Genomic DNA, 18,979 nt, shown 5'->3' on the forward strand with positions numbered 1-18,979 from the left:
CTCGCAGAAGAACCCTTCTAACTACAAGGTAGAAAGGCTAGAGTTTACCTGCTTGCAGAAGAACCATTCTCAGTACAAGGTATAAAAGCTAGATTTTACCTGCTCGCAGAAGAACCCTTCTCAGTGCAAGGTATAAAGTCTAGTGTTAACCTGATCGCAGAAGAACCTTCTTAGCACAAGGTATAAAGGCTAGAGTTAACCTGCTCACAGAAGAACCCTTCTCAGTGCAAGGTATAAAGTCTAGAGAAAACCTGCTCGCAGATGAACCCTATTCGTTTCAAGGTATAAAGACTAAAGTAAACCTGCTTGCAGATGAACCCTTGTCAGTACAGGTATAAAGGTTAGAGTTAACCTGCCCTCAGAAGAACACTTCTAAGTACAAGGTATAAAGTCGAGAGTTAACCTGCTCACAGAAGATTCCTTCTCAGTAGAAGTTCTAAAGTGTGGAGTTAACTTGCTCGCAGAAGAACCCTTCTCAGGACATCGTATGAAAGCTAGATTAAGCCTGCTCGTAGAAGAAACCTTCTCGTTTCAAGGTATAAAGGCTAGAGTTAACCTGCTCGCAGAAGAATCCTGCTCAGTGCAAGGTATAAAGACAGGAGTTAACCAGCTCTCAGAAGAACCCTTCTCAGTGCAAGAAAAAAAGGCTAGAGTTAACCTGCTCGCGGATGAACCCTTCTTAGTACAAGGTATAAAGGCTACAGAGAACCTGCTTGCAGAAGAACCCTTCTCAGTACAAGGTATAAAGGCTCGTGTTAACCTGGTCACTGAAGAACCCTTCTCAGTACAAGATGTGAAGGCTACAGTTAACCTGCTCACAGAAGAACTCTTCTGAGTACAAGATATAAAGGCTAGAGAAAAGCGGCTCGCAGAAGAAGCCTTCTAACTACAAGGTAGAAAGGCTAGAGTTTACCTGCTTGCAGAAGAACCCTTCTCAGTACAAGGTATAAAGACTAGATTTTACCTGCTCGCAGAAGAACCCTTCTCAGTATAAGGTATAAAGGCTAGATTTTACCTGATCGCAGAAGAACCCTTCTCACTACAAGGTCAAAAGGCAGGAGTAAATCTGCTCGCAGTAGAATCCTTCTCAGTACAAGGTATAAAGGCTTGAGTAAACTTGCTCACAGAAGAACCCTTCTCAGTGCAAGAAAAAAAGGTTAGAGTTAACCTGCCCTCAGAAGAACACTTCTAAGTACAAGGTATAAAGTCGAGAGTTAACCTGCTCACAGAAGATTCCTTCTCAGTACAAGTTCTAAAGTGAGGAGTTTACTTGCTCGCAGAAGAACCCTCCTCAGTACAAGGTATAAAGGCTAGATTAAACCTGCTCGCAGAAGAACCCCATCTCACTACAAGGTCAAAAGGCAGGAGTAAACCTGCTCGAAGAAGAAACCTTCTCAGTACAAGGTATAAAGAATAGAATAAACCTTCTCGCAGAAGAACCCTTCTCAGTGCAATGTATAAAGGATAGATTAAACCTGCTCGCAGAAGAACCCTTCTCAGTGCAAGGTATAAAGAATAGAATAAACCTACTCGCAGAAGAACCCTTCTCAGTGCAATTTATAAAGGATAGATTAAACCTGCTTGCAGAAGAACCCTTCTCAGTTCAAGGTACAAAGGATAGATTAATCCTGCTCCCTGAATAACCCTTTTCAGTGCAAGGTATAAAGTCTAGAGTTAACCTGATCGCAGAAGATTCTTCTCAGTACAAGGTATAAAGGCTAGAGTTAACCTGCCCTCAGAAGAACACTTCTAAGTACAAGGTATAATGTCGAGAGTTAACCTGCTCGCAGAAGATTCCTTCTCAGTAGAAGTTCAAAAGTGTGGAGTTAACTTGCTCGCAGAAGAAACCTTCTCAGTATAAGGTATAAAGGGTAGAGTAAACCTGCTCACAGAAGAACCCTTCTCAGTGCAAGTTCTAAAGGCTGCAGTAAACATGCTCGCTGAAGAATCCTTCTCAGGACATCGTTTCAAGGCTAGATTAAACCTGCTCGTAGAAGAACCCTTCTCGTTTCAAGGTATAAAGGCTAGAGTTAACCTGCTCGCAGAAGAATCCTGCTCAGTGCAAGGTATAAAGACAGGAGTTAACCTGTTATCAGAAGAAACCTCAGTGCAAAGAGGAAAGGCTAGAGTTAACCTGCTCGCATAAGATCCCTTCTCAGTACAAGGTATAAAGGCTAGAGTTAACCTGCTCGCAGTAGAACCTATCTCAGGACAAGGTATAAAGGCTAGAGTTAACCTGCTCGCAGAAGAAAACTTCTCAGGACAAGGTATAAAAGCTAGACTTAACCTGCTCGCAGAAGAACCCTTCTGAGTACAAGTTATAAAGGCTAGAGAGAAGCGGCTTGCAGAAGAACCCTTCTAACTACAAGGTATAAAGGCTAGAGTTTCCCTGCTTGCAGAAGAACCCTTCTCAGTACAAGGTATAAAGGCTAGATTTTACCTGCTCGCAGCAGAACCCTTCTCAGTACAAGTTTTAAAGTGTGGAGTTAACTTCCTCGCAGAAGAACCCTTCTCAGTGCAAGGTAGAAAGGATAGATTGAACGTCCTTGCAGAAAAACCATTCTCAGTACAAGTTCTAAAGGCTGGTGTAAACTTGCTCGCCGAAGAAACCTTCTCAGGACATCGTACAAAGGCTAGATGAAACCTGCTCGTAGAAGAACCCTTCTCGGTTCAAGGTCTGCTCGCAGAAGAACCCTTCTCAGTACAGGTATAAAGGTTAGAGTTAACCTGCCCTCAGTAGAACACTTCTAAGTACAAGGTATAAAGTCGAGAGTTAACCTGCTCGCAGAAGATTCCTTCTCAGTACAAGTTCTAAAGTGTGGAGTTAACTTGCTCATAGAAGAACCCTTCTCAGTACAAGGTCGAAAGGCTGGAGTAAACCTGCTCGCAGAAGATCCCTTCTCATTTTAAGGTAGAAAAGCTAGAGAAAACCTGCTTGCTGAAGAATCCATCTCAGTACAAGGTGTAAAGGCTAGAGTAAACCTGCTCGCAGAAGATCCCTTCTCAGGACAAGGTATAAAGGCTAGAGTTAACCTGCTCGCAGAAGAAAACTTCTCAGGACAAGGTATAAAGGCTAGAGTTAACCTGCTCGCAGCAGAACCCTTCTCAGTGTAAGGTACAAAGGCTAGAGTTAACCTGCTCGGAGAAGAACCCTTCTCAGTGTAAGGTATAAAGGCTAAAGTTAACCTGCTCGCAGAACAACCCTTCTCATGTAAGATATAAAGGCTTGAGTTAACCTGCTCACAGAAGAACCCTTCTCAGAGTAAGGTACAAAGGCTAGAGTTAACCTGATCGCAGAAGATACCTACTCAGGACAAGGTATAAAGGCTAGTGTTATCTTGCTTTAAGATGAACCCATCTCAGTGCAAGGTATAAAGGCTAGAGTGAACCTGGTCGCAGAAGAACCCTTCTCAGTACAAGGTCGAATGGCTGGAGTAAACCTGCTCGCAGAAGATCCCTTCTCAGTGTAATGTATAAAATCTAGAGTTAACCTGCTCGCAGAAGAACCCTTCACAGTACAAGGTATAAAGGCTAGTGTTATCTTGCTTTAAGATGAACCCATCTCGGTGCAAGGTATAAAAGCTAGAGTGAACCTGGTCGCAGAAGAACCCTTCTCAGTACAAGGTCGAAAGGCTGGAATTAACCTGCTCACAGAAGATCCCTTCTCATTTCAAGGTAGAAAAGCTAGAGTAAAACTGCTCGCAGAAGAATCCTTCTCAGTACAAGGTACAAAGGATAGATTAAACCTGCTCCCTGAATAACCCTTCTCAGTGCAAGGTATAAAGTCTAGTGTTAACCTGATCGCAGAAGAAACTTCTCAGTGCAAGGTATAAAGGCTAGAGTTAACCTGCTCACAGAAGAAACCTTCTCAATTCAAGGTCTAAAGGGTGGAGTTAACTTGCTCACAGAAGAACTCTTCTCAGTACAAGGAATAAAGTCTAGAGTAAACCTGCTCGCAGAAGAACCTTCTCAGAAAAAGTTATAAAGGCTAGTGTTAACCTGCTCGCAGAAGATCCCTTCTCTCTACAAGGTATAAAGGCTAGAGTTAAACTGCTCTCAATAGAACGCTTCTCAGTGCAAGGTATAAAGGCTAGAGAGAACCTGCTCGCAGAAGCACCCTTCTCGGTGCAAGGTATAGAGGCTAGAAAAAACCTGCTCGCAGATGAACCCGCCTCAGATCAAGGTATAAAGGCTAAAGTAAACCTGCTTGGCCATGAACACTTCTCACTACAGGTAGACAGGTTAGAGTTAACCTGCCATCAGAAGAACACTACTAAGTCCAAGGTATAAAGTCTAAAGTTAACCTGCTCGCAGAAGAACACTTCTCAGTAAAAGGTATAAAGGTCAGAGTTAGCCTGCTCTCAGAAGAACCCTTCTCAGTGTAAGGTAGAAAGGCTAAAGTTAACCTGCTCGCAGAAGAACCCTTCTCAGTGTAAGGTACAAAGGCTAGTGTTAATCTAATCGCAGAAGATCCCTTCTCAGGACAACGTATAAAGTCTAGTGTTATCTTGCTTTAAGATGAACCCATCTCAGTACAAGATATAAAGGCTAAAGTAAACCTGCTCGCAGAAGAATCCTTCTCACTACAAGGACAAAAGACAGGAGTAAACTTGCTCGCAGATGAATCCTTCTCAGTACAAGGTATAAAGAATAGAATAAACCTACTCGTAGAAGAACCCTTCTCAGTGCAATGTATAAAGGATAGATTAACCCTGCTCGCAGAAGAACCCTTCTCAGTGCAAGGTATAAAGAATAGATTAAACCTACTCGCAGAAGAACCCTTCTCAGTGCAATGTATAAAGGATAGATTAAACCTGCTCGCAGAAGAACCCTTCTCAGTACAAGGTACAAAGGATAGATTAAACCTGCTCCCTGAATAACCCTTCTCAGTGCAAGGTATAAAGTCTAGTGTTAATCTAATCGCAGAAGAATCTTCTCCATACAAGGTATAAAGGCTAGAGTTAACCTGCTCACAGAAGAACCCTTCTCAGTTCAAGTTCTAAAGTGAGGAGTTTACTTGCTCGCAGAAGAACCCGTCTCAGTACAAGTTCTAAAGGCTGGAATAAACATGCTCGCTGAAGAATCCTTCTCAGGATTTCGTATGAAGGCTAGATTAAACCTGCTCGTAGAAGAATCTTGCTCGGTTCAAGGTATAAAGGCTAGAGTTAACCTGCTCGCAGAAGAATCCTGCTCGGTGCAAGGTATAAAGACAGGAGTTAACCTCCTTTCAGAAGAAACCTTCTCAGTGCAAGGAAGAAAGGCTAGAGTTAACCTGCTCGCAGTAGATCCCTTCTCAGTACAATGTATAAAGGCTAATGTAAACCTGCTCGCACATGAACCCTTCTCAGTACAAGGTATAAAGGCTACAGAGAACCTGCTCACAGAAGAACCCTTCTCGGTGCAAGGTATAAAGGCTTGAGTTAACCTGCTCACAGAAGAATCCTGCTCAGTGCAAGGTATAAAGACAGGAGTTAACCTGCTCTCAGAAGAACCCTTCTCAGTGCAAGGAAGAAAGGCTAGAGTTAACCAGCTCGCAGATGATCCCTTCTCAGTACAATGTATAAAGGCTAACTTAAACCTGCTCGCAGATGAACCATTCTCAGTACAAGGTATAGAGGCTACAGAGAACCTGCTCGCAAAAGACCCCTTCTCACTACAATGTATAAAGGCTACAGTTAACTTGCTCACAGAAGAACTCTTCTGAGTACAAGGTATAAAGGCTAGAGAGAAGTGAGTCGCAGAAGAACCCTTCTAACTACAAGGTAGAAAGGCTAAAGTTTACCTGCTTGCAGAAGAACCCTTCTCAGTACAAGGTATAAAGGCTAGATTTTACCTGATCGCAGAAGAACCCTTCTCACTACAAGGTCAAAAGGCAGGAGTAAACCTGCTCGCAGAAGAATCTTTCTCAGTACAAGGTATAAAGGCTTGAGTAAACTTGCAAACAGAAGAACCCTTCTCAGTACAAGGTATAAAGTCTAGAGAAAACCTGCTCGCAGATGAACCCTATTCGTTTCAATGTATAAAGACTAAAGTAAACCTGCTTGCAGATGAACCCTTCTCAGTACAGGTATAAAGGTTAGAGTTAACCTGCCCTCAGAAGAACACTTCAAAGTACAAGGTATAAAGTCGAGAGTTAACCTGCTCGCAGAAGATTCCTTCTCAGTACAAGTTTTAAAGTGTGGAGTTAACTTGCTCGCAGAAGAACCCTTCTCAGTACAAGGTCGAAAGGCTGGAGTAAACCTGCTCGCAGAAGATCCCTTCTCATTTCAAGGTAGAAAAGCTAGAGTAAACCTGCTTGCAGAAGATCCCTTCTCGGTACAAGGTATAAAGGCTAGAGTTAACCTGCTCGCAGAAGAACCCTCCACAGTGTAAGGTACAAAGGCTAGAGTTAACCTGCTCAGAGAAGAACCCTTCTCAGTGTAAGGTACAAAGGCTAAAGTTAACCTGCTCGCAGAACAACCCTTCTCAGTGTAAGGTATAAAGCCTAGAGTTAACTTGCTCACAGAAGAACTCTTCTCAGTACAAGGAATAAAGTCTAGAGTAAACCTACTCGCAGAAGAACCTTCTCAGAAAAAGTTATAAAGGCTAGTGTCAACCTGCTCGCAGAAGAACCCTTCTCAGTGCAAGGTATAAAGTATAGATTAAACCTACTCGCAGAAGAACCCTTCTCAATGCAATGTATAAAGGATAGATTAAACCTGCTCGCAGAAGAACCCTTCTCAGTATAAGGTACAAAGGATAGATTAAACCTGCTCCCTGAATAACCCTTCTCAGTGCAAGGTATAAAGTCTAGTGTTAACCTGATCGCAGAAGAATCTTCTCAGTACAAGGTATAAAGGCTGGAGTAAACATGCTCGCTGATGAATCCTTCTCAGGATTTCGTATGAAGGCTAGACTAAACCTGCTCATAGAAGAATCCTGCTCGGTTCAAGGTATAAAGGCTAGTGTTAACCTGCTCGTAGAAGAATCCTGCTCGGTGCAAGGTACAAAGACAGGAGTTAACCTCCTCTCAGAAGAAACCTTCTCAGTGCAAGGAAGAAAGGCTAGAGTTAACCTGCTCGCAGTAGATCCCTTCTCAGTACAATGTATAAAGGCTAACGTAAACCTTCTCGCACATGAACCCTTCTCAGTACAAGGTATAAAGTCTACAGAGAACCTGCTCACAGAAGAACCCTTCTCGGTGCAAGGTATAAAGGCTTGAGTTAACCTGCTCACAGAAGAATCCTGCTCAGTGCAAGGTATAAAGACAGGAGTTAACCTGCTCTCAGAAGAACCCTTCTCAGTGCAAGGAAGAAAGGCTAGAGTTAACCACCTCGCAGATGATCCTTTCTCAGTACAATGTATAAAGGCTAATGTAAACCTGCTTGCCGAAGAACCCTTCTCAGTACAAGGTATAAAGGCTAGCGTTAACCTGCTCACTGAAGAACCCTTCTCAGTACAAATTATAAAGTCTAGAGAGAACGTGCTCGCAGAAGAACCTATCTCAGTACAAGTTATAAAGGCTAGAGTTAACCTGCTCGCAAAAGACCCCTTCTCACTACAATGTATAAAGGCTACAGTTAACCTGCTCACAGAAGAACTCTTCTGAGTACAAGGTATAAAGGCTAGAGAGAAGTGGCTCGCAGAAGAACCCTTCTAACTACAAGGTAGAAAGGCTAAAGTTTACCTGCTTGCAGAAGAACCCTTCTCAGTACAAGGTATAAAGGCTAGATTTTACCTGATCGCAGAAGAACCCTTCTCACTACAAGGTCAAAAGGCAGGAGTAAACCTGCTTGCAGAAGAATCCCTCTCAGTACAAGGTATAAAGGCATGAGTAAACTTGCGCACAGAAGAACCCTTCTCAGTACAAGGTATAAAGTCTAGAGAAAACCTGCTCGCAGATGAACCCTATTCGTTTCAAGGTATAAAGACTAAAGTAAACCTGCTTGCAGATGAACCCTTCTCAGTACAGGTATAAAGGTTAGAGTTAACCTGCCCTCAGAAGAACACTTCAAAGGACAAGGTATAAAGTCGAGAGTTAACCTGCTCGCAGAACATTCCTTCTCAGTACAAGTTTTAAAGTGTGGAGTTAACTTGCTCGCAGAAGAACCCTTCTCAGTGCAAGGTATAAAGGATAGATTAAACCTCCTCGCAGAAGAACCATTCTCAGTACAAGTTCTAAAGGCTGGAGTAAACATGCTCGCTGAAGAATCCTTCTCAGGACATCGTATAAAGGCTAGATGAAACCTGCTCGTAGAAGAACCCTTCTCGGTTCAAGGTATAAAGACTAAAGTAAACCTGCTTGCAGATGAACCCTTCTCAGTACAGGTATAAAGGTTAGAGTTAACCTGCCCTCAGATGAACACTTCTAAGTACAAAGTATAAAGTCGAGAGTTAACCTGCTCACAGAAGTTTCCTTCTCAGTAGAAGATCTAAAGTGTGGAGTTAACTTGCTCGCAGAAGAACCCTTCTCAGTACAAGGGATAAAGGCTAGAGTAAACCTGCTCACAGAAGAACCCTCCTCAGTGCAAGGTATAAAGGATAGATTAAACCTCCTCGCTGAAGAACCATTCTCAGTACAAATTCTAAAGGCTGGAGTAAACATGCTTGCTGAAAAATAATCTCAGGACATCGTATAAGGGCTAGATTAAACCTGCTCATAGAAGGTATAAAGGCTAGAGTTAACCTGCTCGCATAAGAATCCTTTTCGGTGCAAGGTATAAAGACAGGAGTTAAACTGCTCTCAGAAGAAACCTTCTCAGTGCAAGGAAGAAAGTCTAGTGTTAACCTGCTCGCAGAAGAGCCTTTCTCAGTACAATGTATAAAGGCTAACGTAAACCTTCTCGCACATGAACCCTTCTCAGTACAAGGTATAAAGGCTACAGAGAACCTGCTCACAGAAGAAACCTTCTCGGTGCAAGGTATAAAGGCTTGAGTTAACCTGCTCGCAGAAGAACGCTTCTCCGTACAAGGTAGAAAGGCTAGAGTTAACCTGCTCGCAGATGAACACATCTCAGTACAAGGTATAAAGGCTACAGAGAATCTGCTTGCAGAAGAACCCTTCTCAGTACAAGGTATAAAGGCTAGCGTTAATCTGCTCACTGAAGAACCCTTCTCAGTACAAGATATAAAATCGAGAGAGAACGTGCTCGCAGAAGAACAATTCTCAGTACAAGTTATAAAGGCTAGAGTTAACATGCTTGCAAAAGACCCCTTCTCACTACAATGTATAAAGGCTACAGTTTACCTGCTCACAGAAGAACTCTTCTGAGTACAAGGTATAAAGGGTAGAGAGAAGCGGCTCGCAGAAGAACCCTTCTAACTACAAGGTAGAAAGGCTAGAGTTTACCTGCTTGCAGAAGAACCATTCTCAGTACAAGGTATAAAAGCTAGATTTTACCTGCTCGCAGAAGAACCCTTCTCAGTGCAAGGTATAAAGTCTAGTGTTAACCTGATCGCAGAAGAACCTTCTTAGCACAAGGTATAAAGGCTAGAGTTAACCTGCTCACAGAAGAACCCTTCTCAGTGCAAGGTATAAAGTCTAGAGAAAACCTGCTCGCAGATGAACCCTATTCGTTTCAAGGTATAAAGACTAAAGTAAACCTGCTTGCAGATGAACCCTTGTCAGTACAGGTATAAAGGTTAGAGATAACCTGCCCTCAGAAGAACACTTCTAAGTACAAGGTATAAAGTCGAGAGTTAACCTGCTCACAGAAGATTCCTTCTCAGTAGAAGTTCTAAAGTGTGGAGTTAACTTGCTCGCAGAAGAACCCTTCTCAGGACATCGTATGAAAGCTAGATTAAGCCTGCTCGTAGAAGAAACCTTCTCGTTTCAAGGTATAAAGGCTAGAGTTAACCTGCTCGCAGAAGAATCCTGCTCAGTGCAAGGTATAAAGACAGGAGTTAACCAGCTCTCAGAAGAACCCTTCTCAGTGCAAGAAAAAAAGGCTAGAGTTAACCTGCTCGCGGATGAACCCTTCTTAGTACAAGGTATAAAGGCTACAGAGAACCTGCTTGCAGAAGAACCCTTCTCAGTACAAGGTATAAAGGCTCGTGTTAACCTGGTCACTGAAGAACCCTTCTCAGTACAAGATGTGAAGGCTAGAGAAAAGCGGCTCGCAGAAGAACCCTTCTAACTACAAGGTAGAAAGGCTAGAGTTTACCTGCTTGCAGAAGAACCCTTCTCAGTACAAGGTATAAAGACTAGATTTTACCTGCTCGCAGAAGAACCCTTCTCAGTATAAGGTATAAAGGCTAGATTTTACCTGATCGCAGAAGAACCCTTCTCACTACAAGGTCAAAAGGCAGGAGTAAATCTGCTCGCAGTAGAATCCTTCTCAGTACAAGGTATAAAGGCTTGAGTAAACTTGCTCACAGAAGAACCCTTCTCAGTACAAGGTATAAAGGCGAGTGTTAACCTGCTCACAGAAAGACCATTCTCAGCACAAGGTATAAAGGCAAGAGAAAATCTTCTCGCATGAACAACACTTCTCAGTAGCAGGTAGAAAGGCTAGAGTTAACCTGTTTGCAGACTAAATCATCTCAATGCAATGTACAAGGGCTAGAGTGAACTTGTTCACAGAAGATCCCTTCTCTTTTCAAGGTATAAAAGCTAGAGAGAACCTGCTCGCAGAAGAACCCTTCTCGGTGCAAGGTATAAAGGCTTGAGTTAACCTGTTCGCAAAAGAATCCAACTCAATGCAAGTTATAAAGGCGAGAGTAAACTTGCTCGCAGAAGAACCCTTCTCAGGACAAGGTATAAGAGCTAGAGTAAACCTGCTCGCAGAAAAACGCTTCTCACTACAAGGTCGAAAGGCAGGAGTAAACCTGCTCGCAGAAGAATCCTTCTCAGTACAAGGAATAAAGGCTAGAGTTAAACTGCTGTCAATAGAACGCTTCTCAGTGAAAGGTATAAAGGCTATAGAGAACCTGCTCGCAGAAGCACCCTTCTCAGGACATCGTATGAAAGCTAGATTAAGCCTGCTCGTAGAAGAAACCTTCTCGTTTCAAGGTATAAAGGCTAGAGTTAACCTGCTCGCAGAAGAATCCTGCTCAGTGCAAGGTATAAAGACAGGAGTTAACCAGCTCTCAGAAGAACCCTTCTCAGTGCAAGAAAAAAAGGCTAGAGTTAACCTGCTCGCGGATGAACCCTTCTTAGTACAAGGTATAAAGGCTACAGAGAACCTGCTTGCAGAAGAACCCTTCTCAGTACAAGGTATAAAGGCTCGTGTTAACCTGGTCACTGAAGAACCCTTCTCAGTACAAGATGTGAAGGCTACAGTTAACCTGCTCACAGAAGAACTCTTCTGAGTACAAGATATAAAGGCTAGAGAAAAGCGGCTCGCAGAAGAACCCTTCTAACTACAAGGTAGAAAGGCTAGAGTTTACCTGCTTGCAGAAGAACCCTTCTCAGTACAAGGTATAAAGACTAGATTTTACCTGCTCGCAGAAGAACCCTTCTCAGTATAAGGTATAAAGGCTAGATTTTACCTGATCGCAGAAGAACCCTTCTCACTACAAGGTCAAAAGGCAGGAGTAAATCTGCTCGCAGTAGAATCCTTCTCAGTACAAGGTATAAAGGCTTGAGTAAACTTGCTCACAGAAGAACCCTTCTCAGTACAAGGTATAAAGGCGAGTGTTAACCTGCTCACAGAAAGACCATTCTCAGCACAAGGTATAAAGGCAAGAGGAAATCTTCTCGCATGAACAACCCTTCTCAGTAGCAGGTAGAAAGGCTAGAGTTAACCTGTTTGCAGACTAAATCATCTCAATGCAATGTACAAGGGCTCGAGTGAACTTGTTCACAGAAGATCCCTTCTCTTTTCAAGGTATAAAAGCTAGAGAGAACCTGCTCGCAGAAGAACCCTTCTCGGTGCAAGGTATAAAGGCTTGAGTTAACCTGTTCGCAAAAGAATCCAACTCAATGCAAGTTATAAAGGCGAGAGTAAACTTGCTCGCAGAAGAACCCTTCTCAGGACAAGGTATAAAGGCTAGAGTAAACCTGCTCGCAGAAAAACGCTTCTCACTACAAGGTCGAAAGGCAGGAGTAAACCTGCTCGCAGAAGAATCCTTCTCAGTACAAGGAATAAAGGCTAGAGTTAAACTGCTGTCAATAGAACGCTTCTCAGTGAAAGGTATAAAGGCTATAGAGAACCTGCTCGCAGAAGCACCCTTCTCGGTGCAAGGTATAGAGCCTAGTAAAAACCTGCTCGCAGATGAACCCTACTCAGTTCAAGGTATAAAGGCTAAAGTAAACCTGCTTGCCAATGAACCCTTCTCAGTACTGAATAAAGGTTAGAGTTAACCTGCCCTCAGAAGAACACTTCTAAGTACAAGGTATAAAGTCTAGATTTAACCTGCTCACAGAAGATTCCTTCTCAGTACAAGTTCTAAAGTGAGGAGTTTACTTGCTCGCAGAAGAACCCTCCTCAGTACAAGGTATAAAGGCTAGATTAAACCTGCTCGCAGAAGAACCCCATCTCACTACAAGGTCAAAAGGCAGGAGTAAACCTGCTCGAAGAAGAAACCTTCTCAGTACAAGGTATAAAGAATAGAATAAACCTTCTCGCAGAAGAACCCTTCTCAGTGCAATGTATAAAGGATAGATTAAACCTGCTCGCAGAAGAACCCTTCTCAGTGCAAGGTATAAAGAATAGAATAAACCTACTCGCAGAAGAACCCTTCTCAGTGCAATTTATAAAGGATAGATTAAACCTGCTTGCAGAAGAACCCTTCTCAGTTCAAGGTACAAAGGATAGATTAATCCTGCTCCCTGAATAACCCTTTTCAGTACAAGGTATAAAGGCTAGAGTTAACCTGCCCTCAGAAGAACACTTCTAAGTACAAGGTATAATGTCGAGAGTTAACCTGCTCGCAGAAGATTCCTTCTCAGTAGAAGTTCAAAAGTGTGGAGTTAACTTGCTCGCAGAAGAAACCTTCTCAGTATAAGGTATAAAGGGTAGAGTAAACCTGCTCACAGAAGAACCCTTCTCAGTGCAAGTTCTAAAGGCTGCAGTAAACATGCTCGCTGAAGAATCCTTCTCAGGACATCGTTTCAAGGCTAGATTAAACCTGCTCGTAGAAGAACCCTTCTCGTTTCAAGGTATAAAGGCTAGAGTTAACCTGCTCGCAGAAGAATCCTGCTCAGTGCAAGGTATAAAGACAGGAGTTAACCTGTTATCAGAAGAAACCTCAGTGCAAAGAGGAAAGGCTAGAGTTAACCTGCTCGCATAAGATCCCTTCTCAGTACAAGGTATAAAGGCTAGAGTTAACCTGCTCGCAGTAGAACCTTTCTCAGGACAAGGTATGAAGGCTAGAGTTAACCTGCTCGCAGAAGAAAACTTCTCAGGACAAGGTATAAAAGCTAGACTTAACCTGCTCGCAGAAGAACCCTTCTGAGTACAAGTTATAAAGGCTAGAGAGAAGCGGCTTGCAGAAGAACCCTTCTAACTACAAGGTATAAAGGCTAGAGTTTCCCTGCTTGCAGAAGAACCCTTCTCAGTACAAGGTATAAAGGCTAGATTTTACCTGCTCGCAGCAGAACCCTTCTCAGTACAAGTTTTAAAGTGTGGAGTTAACTTCCTCGCAGAAGAACCCTTCTCAGTGCAAGGTAGAAAGGATAGATTGAACGTCCTTGCAGAAAAACCATTCTCAGTACAAGTTCTAAAGGCTGGTGTAAACTTGCTCGCCGAAGAAACCTTCTCAGGACATCGTACAAAGGCTAGATGAAACCTGCTCGTAGAAGAACCCTTCTCGGTTCAAGGTCTGCTCGCAGAAGAACCCTTCTCAGTACAGGTATAAAGGTTAGAGTTAACCTGCCCTCAGTAGAACACTTCTAAGTACAAGGTATAAAGTCGAGAGTTAACCTGCTCGCAGAAGATTCCTTCTCAGTACAAGTTCTAAAGTGTGGAGTTAACTTGCTCATAGAAGAACCCTTCTCAGTACAAGGTCGAAAGGCTGGAGTAAACCTGCTCGCAGAAGATCCCTTCTCATTTTAAGGTAGAAAAGCTAGAGAAAACCTGCTTGCTGAAGAATCCATCTCAGTACAAGGTGTAAAGGCTAGAGTAAACCTGCTCGCAGAAGATCCCTTCTCAGGACAAGGTATAAAGGCTAGAGTTAACCTGCTCGCAGAAGAAAACTTCTCAGGACAAGGTATAAAGGCTAGAGTTAACCTGCTCGCAGCAGAACCCTTCTCAGTGTAAGGTACAAAGGCTAGAGTTAACCTGCTCGGAGAAGAACCCTACTCAGTGTAAGGTATAAAGGCTAAAGTTAACCTGCTCGCAGAACAACTCTTCTCATGTAAGATATAAAGGCTTGAGTTAACCTGCTCACAGAAGAACCCTTCTCAGAGTAAGGTACAAAGGCTAGAGTTAACCTGATCGCAGAAGATACCTACTCAGGACAAGGTATAAAGGCTAGTGTTATCTTGCTTTAAGATGAACCCATCTCAGTGCAAGGTATAAAGGCTAGAGTGAACCTGGTCGCAGAAGAACCCTTCTCAGTACAAGGTCGAATGGCTGGAGTAAACCTGCTTGCAGAAGATCCCTTCTCAGTGTAATGTATAAAATCTAGAGTTAACCTGCTCGCAGAAGAACCCTTCACAGTACAAGGTATAAAGGCTAGTGTTATCTTGCTTTAAGATGAACCCATCTCGGTGCAAGGTATAAAAGCTAGAGTGAACCTGGTCGCAGAAGAACCCTTCTCAGTACAAGGTCGAAAGGCTGGAATTAACCTGCTCACAGAAGATCCCTTCTCATTTCAAGGTAGAAAAGCTAGAGTAAAACTGCTCGCAGAAGAATCCTTCTCAGTACAAGGTACAAAGGATAGATTAAACCTGCTCCCTGAATAACCCTTCTCAGTGCAAGGTATAAAGTCTAGTGTTAACCTGATCGCAGAAGAATCTTCTCAGTACAAGGTATAAAGGCTAGAGTTAACCTGCTCACAGAAGAACCCTTCTCAGTGCAAGGTATAAAGTCTAGAGAAAACCTGCTCGCAGATGAACCCTATTCGTTTCAAGGTATAAAGACTAAAGTAAACCTGCTTGCAGATGAACCCTTCTCAGTACAGGTATAAAGGTTAGAGTTAACCTGCCCTCAGAAGAACACTTCTAAGTACAAGGTATAAAGTCTAGAGTTAACCTGCTCGCAGAAGGTTCCTTCTCAGTAGAAGTTCTAAAGGGTGGAGTTAACTTGATCGCAGAAGAACCCTTCTCAGTACAAGGTCGAAAGGCTGGAGTAAACCTGCTCGCAGAAGATCCCTTCTCATTTCAAGGTAGAAAAGCTAGAGTAAACCTGCTTGCAGAAGATCCCTTCTCGGTACAAGGTATAATGGCTAGAGTTAACCTGCTCGCAGAAGAACCCTTCTCAGTGTAAGGTAGAAAGGCTAGAGTTAACCTGCTCGGAGAAGAACCCTTCTCAGTGTAAGGTACAAAGGCTAAAGTTAACCTGTTCGCAGAACAACCCTTCTCAGTGTAAGGTATAAAGTCTAGAGTTAACCTGCTCACAGAAGAACCCTTCTCAGTACAAGGTATAAAGTGTAGAATTAACCTGCTCGCAGAAGATTCCTTCTCAGTACATGGTCTAAAGGGTGGAGTTAACTTGATCACAGAAGAACCCTTCTCAGTACAAGGAATAAAGTCTAGAGTAAACCTGCTCGCAGAAGAAACTTCTCAGTGCAAGGTATAAAGGCTAGAGTTAACCTGCTCACAGAAGATTCCTTCTCAGTAGAAGTTCTAAAGTGTGGAGTTAACTTGCTCGCAGAAGAACCCTTCTCAGTACAAGGTATAAAGGCTGGAGTAATCCTGCTCGCAGAAGAACCCTTCTGAGTACAAGTTATAAAGGCTAGAGAGAAGCGGCTTGCAGAAGAACCCTTCTAACTACAAGGTATAAAGGCTAGAGTTTACCTGCTTGCAGAAGAACCCTTCTCAGTACAAGGTATAAAGGATAGATTAAACCTCCTCGCAGAAGAACCATTCTCAGTACAAGTTCTAAAGGCTGGAGTAAACATGCTCGCTGAAGAATCCTTCTCAGGACATCGTATGAAAGCTAGATTAAGCCTGCTCGTAGAAGAACATTTCTGGTTTCAAGGTATAAAGGCTAGAGTTAACCTGCTCGCAGAAGAATCCTTCTCAGGACATCGTATGAAAGCTAGATTAAGCCTGCTCGTAGAAGAAACCTTCTCGTTTCAAGGTATAAAGGCTAGAGTTAACCTGCTCGCAGAAGAATCCTGCTCAGTGCAAGGTATAAAGACAGGAGTTAACCAGCTCTCAGAAGAACCCTTCTCAGTGCAAGAAAAAAAGGCTAGAGTTAACCTGCTCGCAGATGAACCCTTCTTAGTACAAGTTATAAAGGCTACAGAGAACCTGCTTGCAGAAGAACCCTTCTCAGTACAAGGTATAAAGGCTCGTGTTAACCTGGTCACTGAAGAACCCTTCTCAGTACAAGATGTGAAGGCTACAGTTAACCTGCTCACAGAAGAACTCTTCTGAGTACAAGATATAAAGGCTAGAGAAAAGCGGCTCGCAGAAGAACCCTTCTAACTACAAGGTAGAAAGGCTAGAGTTTACCTGCTTGCAGAAGAACCCTTCTCAGTACAAGGTATAAAGACTAGATTTTACCTGCTCGCAGAAGAACCCTTCTCAGTATAAGGTATAAAGGCTAGATTTTACCTGATCGCAGAAGAACCCTTCTCACTACAAGGTCAAAAGGCAGGAGTAAACCTGCTCGCAGAAGAATCCTTCTCAGTACAAGGTATAAAGGCTTGAGTAAACTTGCTCACAGAAGAACCCTTCTCAGTACAAGGTATAAAGGCGAGCGTTAACCTGCTCACAGAAAGACCATTCTCAGTACAAGGTATAAAGGCAAGAGAAAATCTTCTCGCATGAAGAACCCTTCTCAGTAGCAGGTAGAAAGGCTAGAGTTAACCTGTTTGCAGAATAACCCATCTCAATGCAATGTACAAGGGCTAGAGTGAACTTGTTCACAGAAGATCCCTTCTCTTTTCAAGGTATAAAAGCTAGAGAGAACCTGCTCGCAGAAGAACCCTTCTCGGTGCAAGGTATAAAGGCTTGAGTTAACCTGTTCGCAAAAGAATCCAACTCAATGCAAGTTATAAAGGCGAGAGTAAACTTGTTCGCAGAAGAACCCTTCTCAGGACAAGGTATAAAGGCTAGAGTAAATCTGCTCGCAGAAAAACGCTTCTCACTACAAGGTCGAAATGCAGGAGTAAACCTGCTCGCAGAAGAATCCTTCTCAGTACAAGGAATAAAGGCTAGAGTTAAACTGCTGTCAATAGAACGCTTCTCAGTGAAAGGTATAAAGGCTATAGAGAACCTGCTCGCAGAAGCACCCTTCTCGGTGCAAGGTATAGAGGCTAGTAAAAACCTGCTCGCAGATGAACCCTACTCAGTTCAAGGTATAAAGGCTAAAGAGAACCTGCTTGCCCATGAACCCTTCTCAGTACAGGAATAAAGGTTAGAGTTAACCTGCCCTCAGAAGAACACTTCTAAGTACAAGGTATAAAGTCTAGATTTAACCTGCTCACAGAAGATTCCTTCTCAGTACAAGTTCTAAAGTGAGGAGTTTACTTGCTCGCAGAAGAACCTTCCTCAGTACAAGGTATAAAGACTAGATTAAACCTGCTCGCAGAAGAACCCCATCTCACTACAAGGTCAAAAGGCAGGAGTAAACCTGCTCGAAGAAGAAACCTTCTCAGTGCAAGGTATAAAGAATAGAATAAACCGACTCGCAGAAGAACCCTTCTCAGTGCAATTTATAAAGGATAGATTAAACCTGCTTGCAGAAGAACCCTTCTCAGTTCAAGGTACAAAGGATAGATTAATCCTGCTCCCTGAATAACCCTTTTCAGTGCAAGGTATAAAGTATAGAGTTAACCTGATCGCAGAAGATTCTTCTCAGTACAAGGTATAAAGGCTAGAGTTAACCTGCTCACAGAAGAACCCTTCTCAGTACAAGGTATAAAGTCAAGAGAAAACCTGCTCGCAGATGAACCATATTCGTTTCAAGGTATAAAGACTAAAATAAACCTGCTTACAGATGAACCCTTCTCAGTACAGGTATAAAGGTTAGAGTTAACCTGCCCTCAGAAGAACACTTCTAAGTACAAGGTATAAAGTCGAGAGTTAACCTGCTCGCAGAAGATTCCTTCTCAGTACAAGTTCTAAAGTGTGGAGTTAACTTGCTCGCAGAAGAACCCTTCTCAGTATAAGGTATAAAGGCTAGAGTAAACCTGCTCACAGAAGAAACCTTCTCAGTGCAAGTTATAAAGGAAAGATTAAACATCCTCGCAGAAGAACCATTCTCAGTACAAGTTCTAAAGGCTGCAGTAAACATGCTCGCTGAAGAATCCTTCTCAGGACATCGTTTCAAGGCTAGATTAAACCTGCTCGTAGAAGAACCCTTCTCGTTTCAAGGTATAAAGGCTAGAGTTAACCTGCTCGCAGAAGAATCCTGCTCTGTGCAAGGTATAAAGACAGGAGTTAACCTGTTATCAGAAGAAACCTCAGTGCAAAGAGAAAAGGCTAGAGTTAACCTGCTCGCATAAGATCCCTTCTCAGTACAATGTATAAAGGCTAACGTAAACCTTCTCGCACATGAACCCTTCTCAGTACAAGGTATAAAGGCTAGAGTTAACCTGCTCGCAGTAGAACCTTTCTCAGGACAAGGTATAAAGGCTAGAGTTAACCTGCTCGCAGAAGAAAACTTCTCAGGACAAGGTATATAGCCTAGAGTTAACCTGCTCGCAGAAGAAAACTTCTCAGGACAAGGTATAAAAGCAAGACTTAACCTGCTCGCAGAAGAACCCTTCTGAGTACAAGTTATAAAGGCTAGAGAGAAGCGGCTTGCAGAAGAACCCTTCTAACTACAAGGTATAAAGGCTAGAGTTTACCTGCTTGCAGAAGAACCCTTCTCAGTACAAGGTATAAAGGATAGATTGAACCTCGTTGCAGAAAAACCATTCTCAGTACAAGTTCTAAATGCTG

The sequence above is a fragment of the Narcine bancroftii genome, chromosome 3, assembly GCF_036971445.1.
Source record: "Narcine bancroftii isolate sNarBan1 chromosome 3, sNarBan1.hap1, whole genome shotgun sequence".
In the NCBI taxonomy this organism is placed as follows: domain Eukaryota; kingdom Metazoa; phylum Chordata; class Chondrichthyes; order Torpediniformes; family Narcinidae; genus Narcine; species Narcine bancroftii.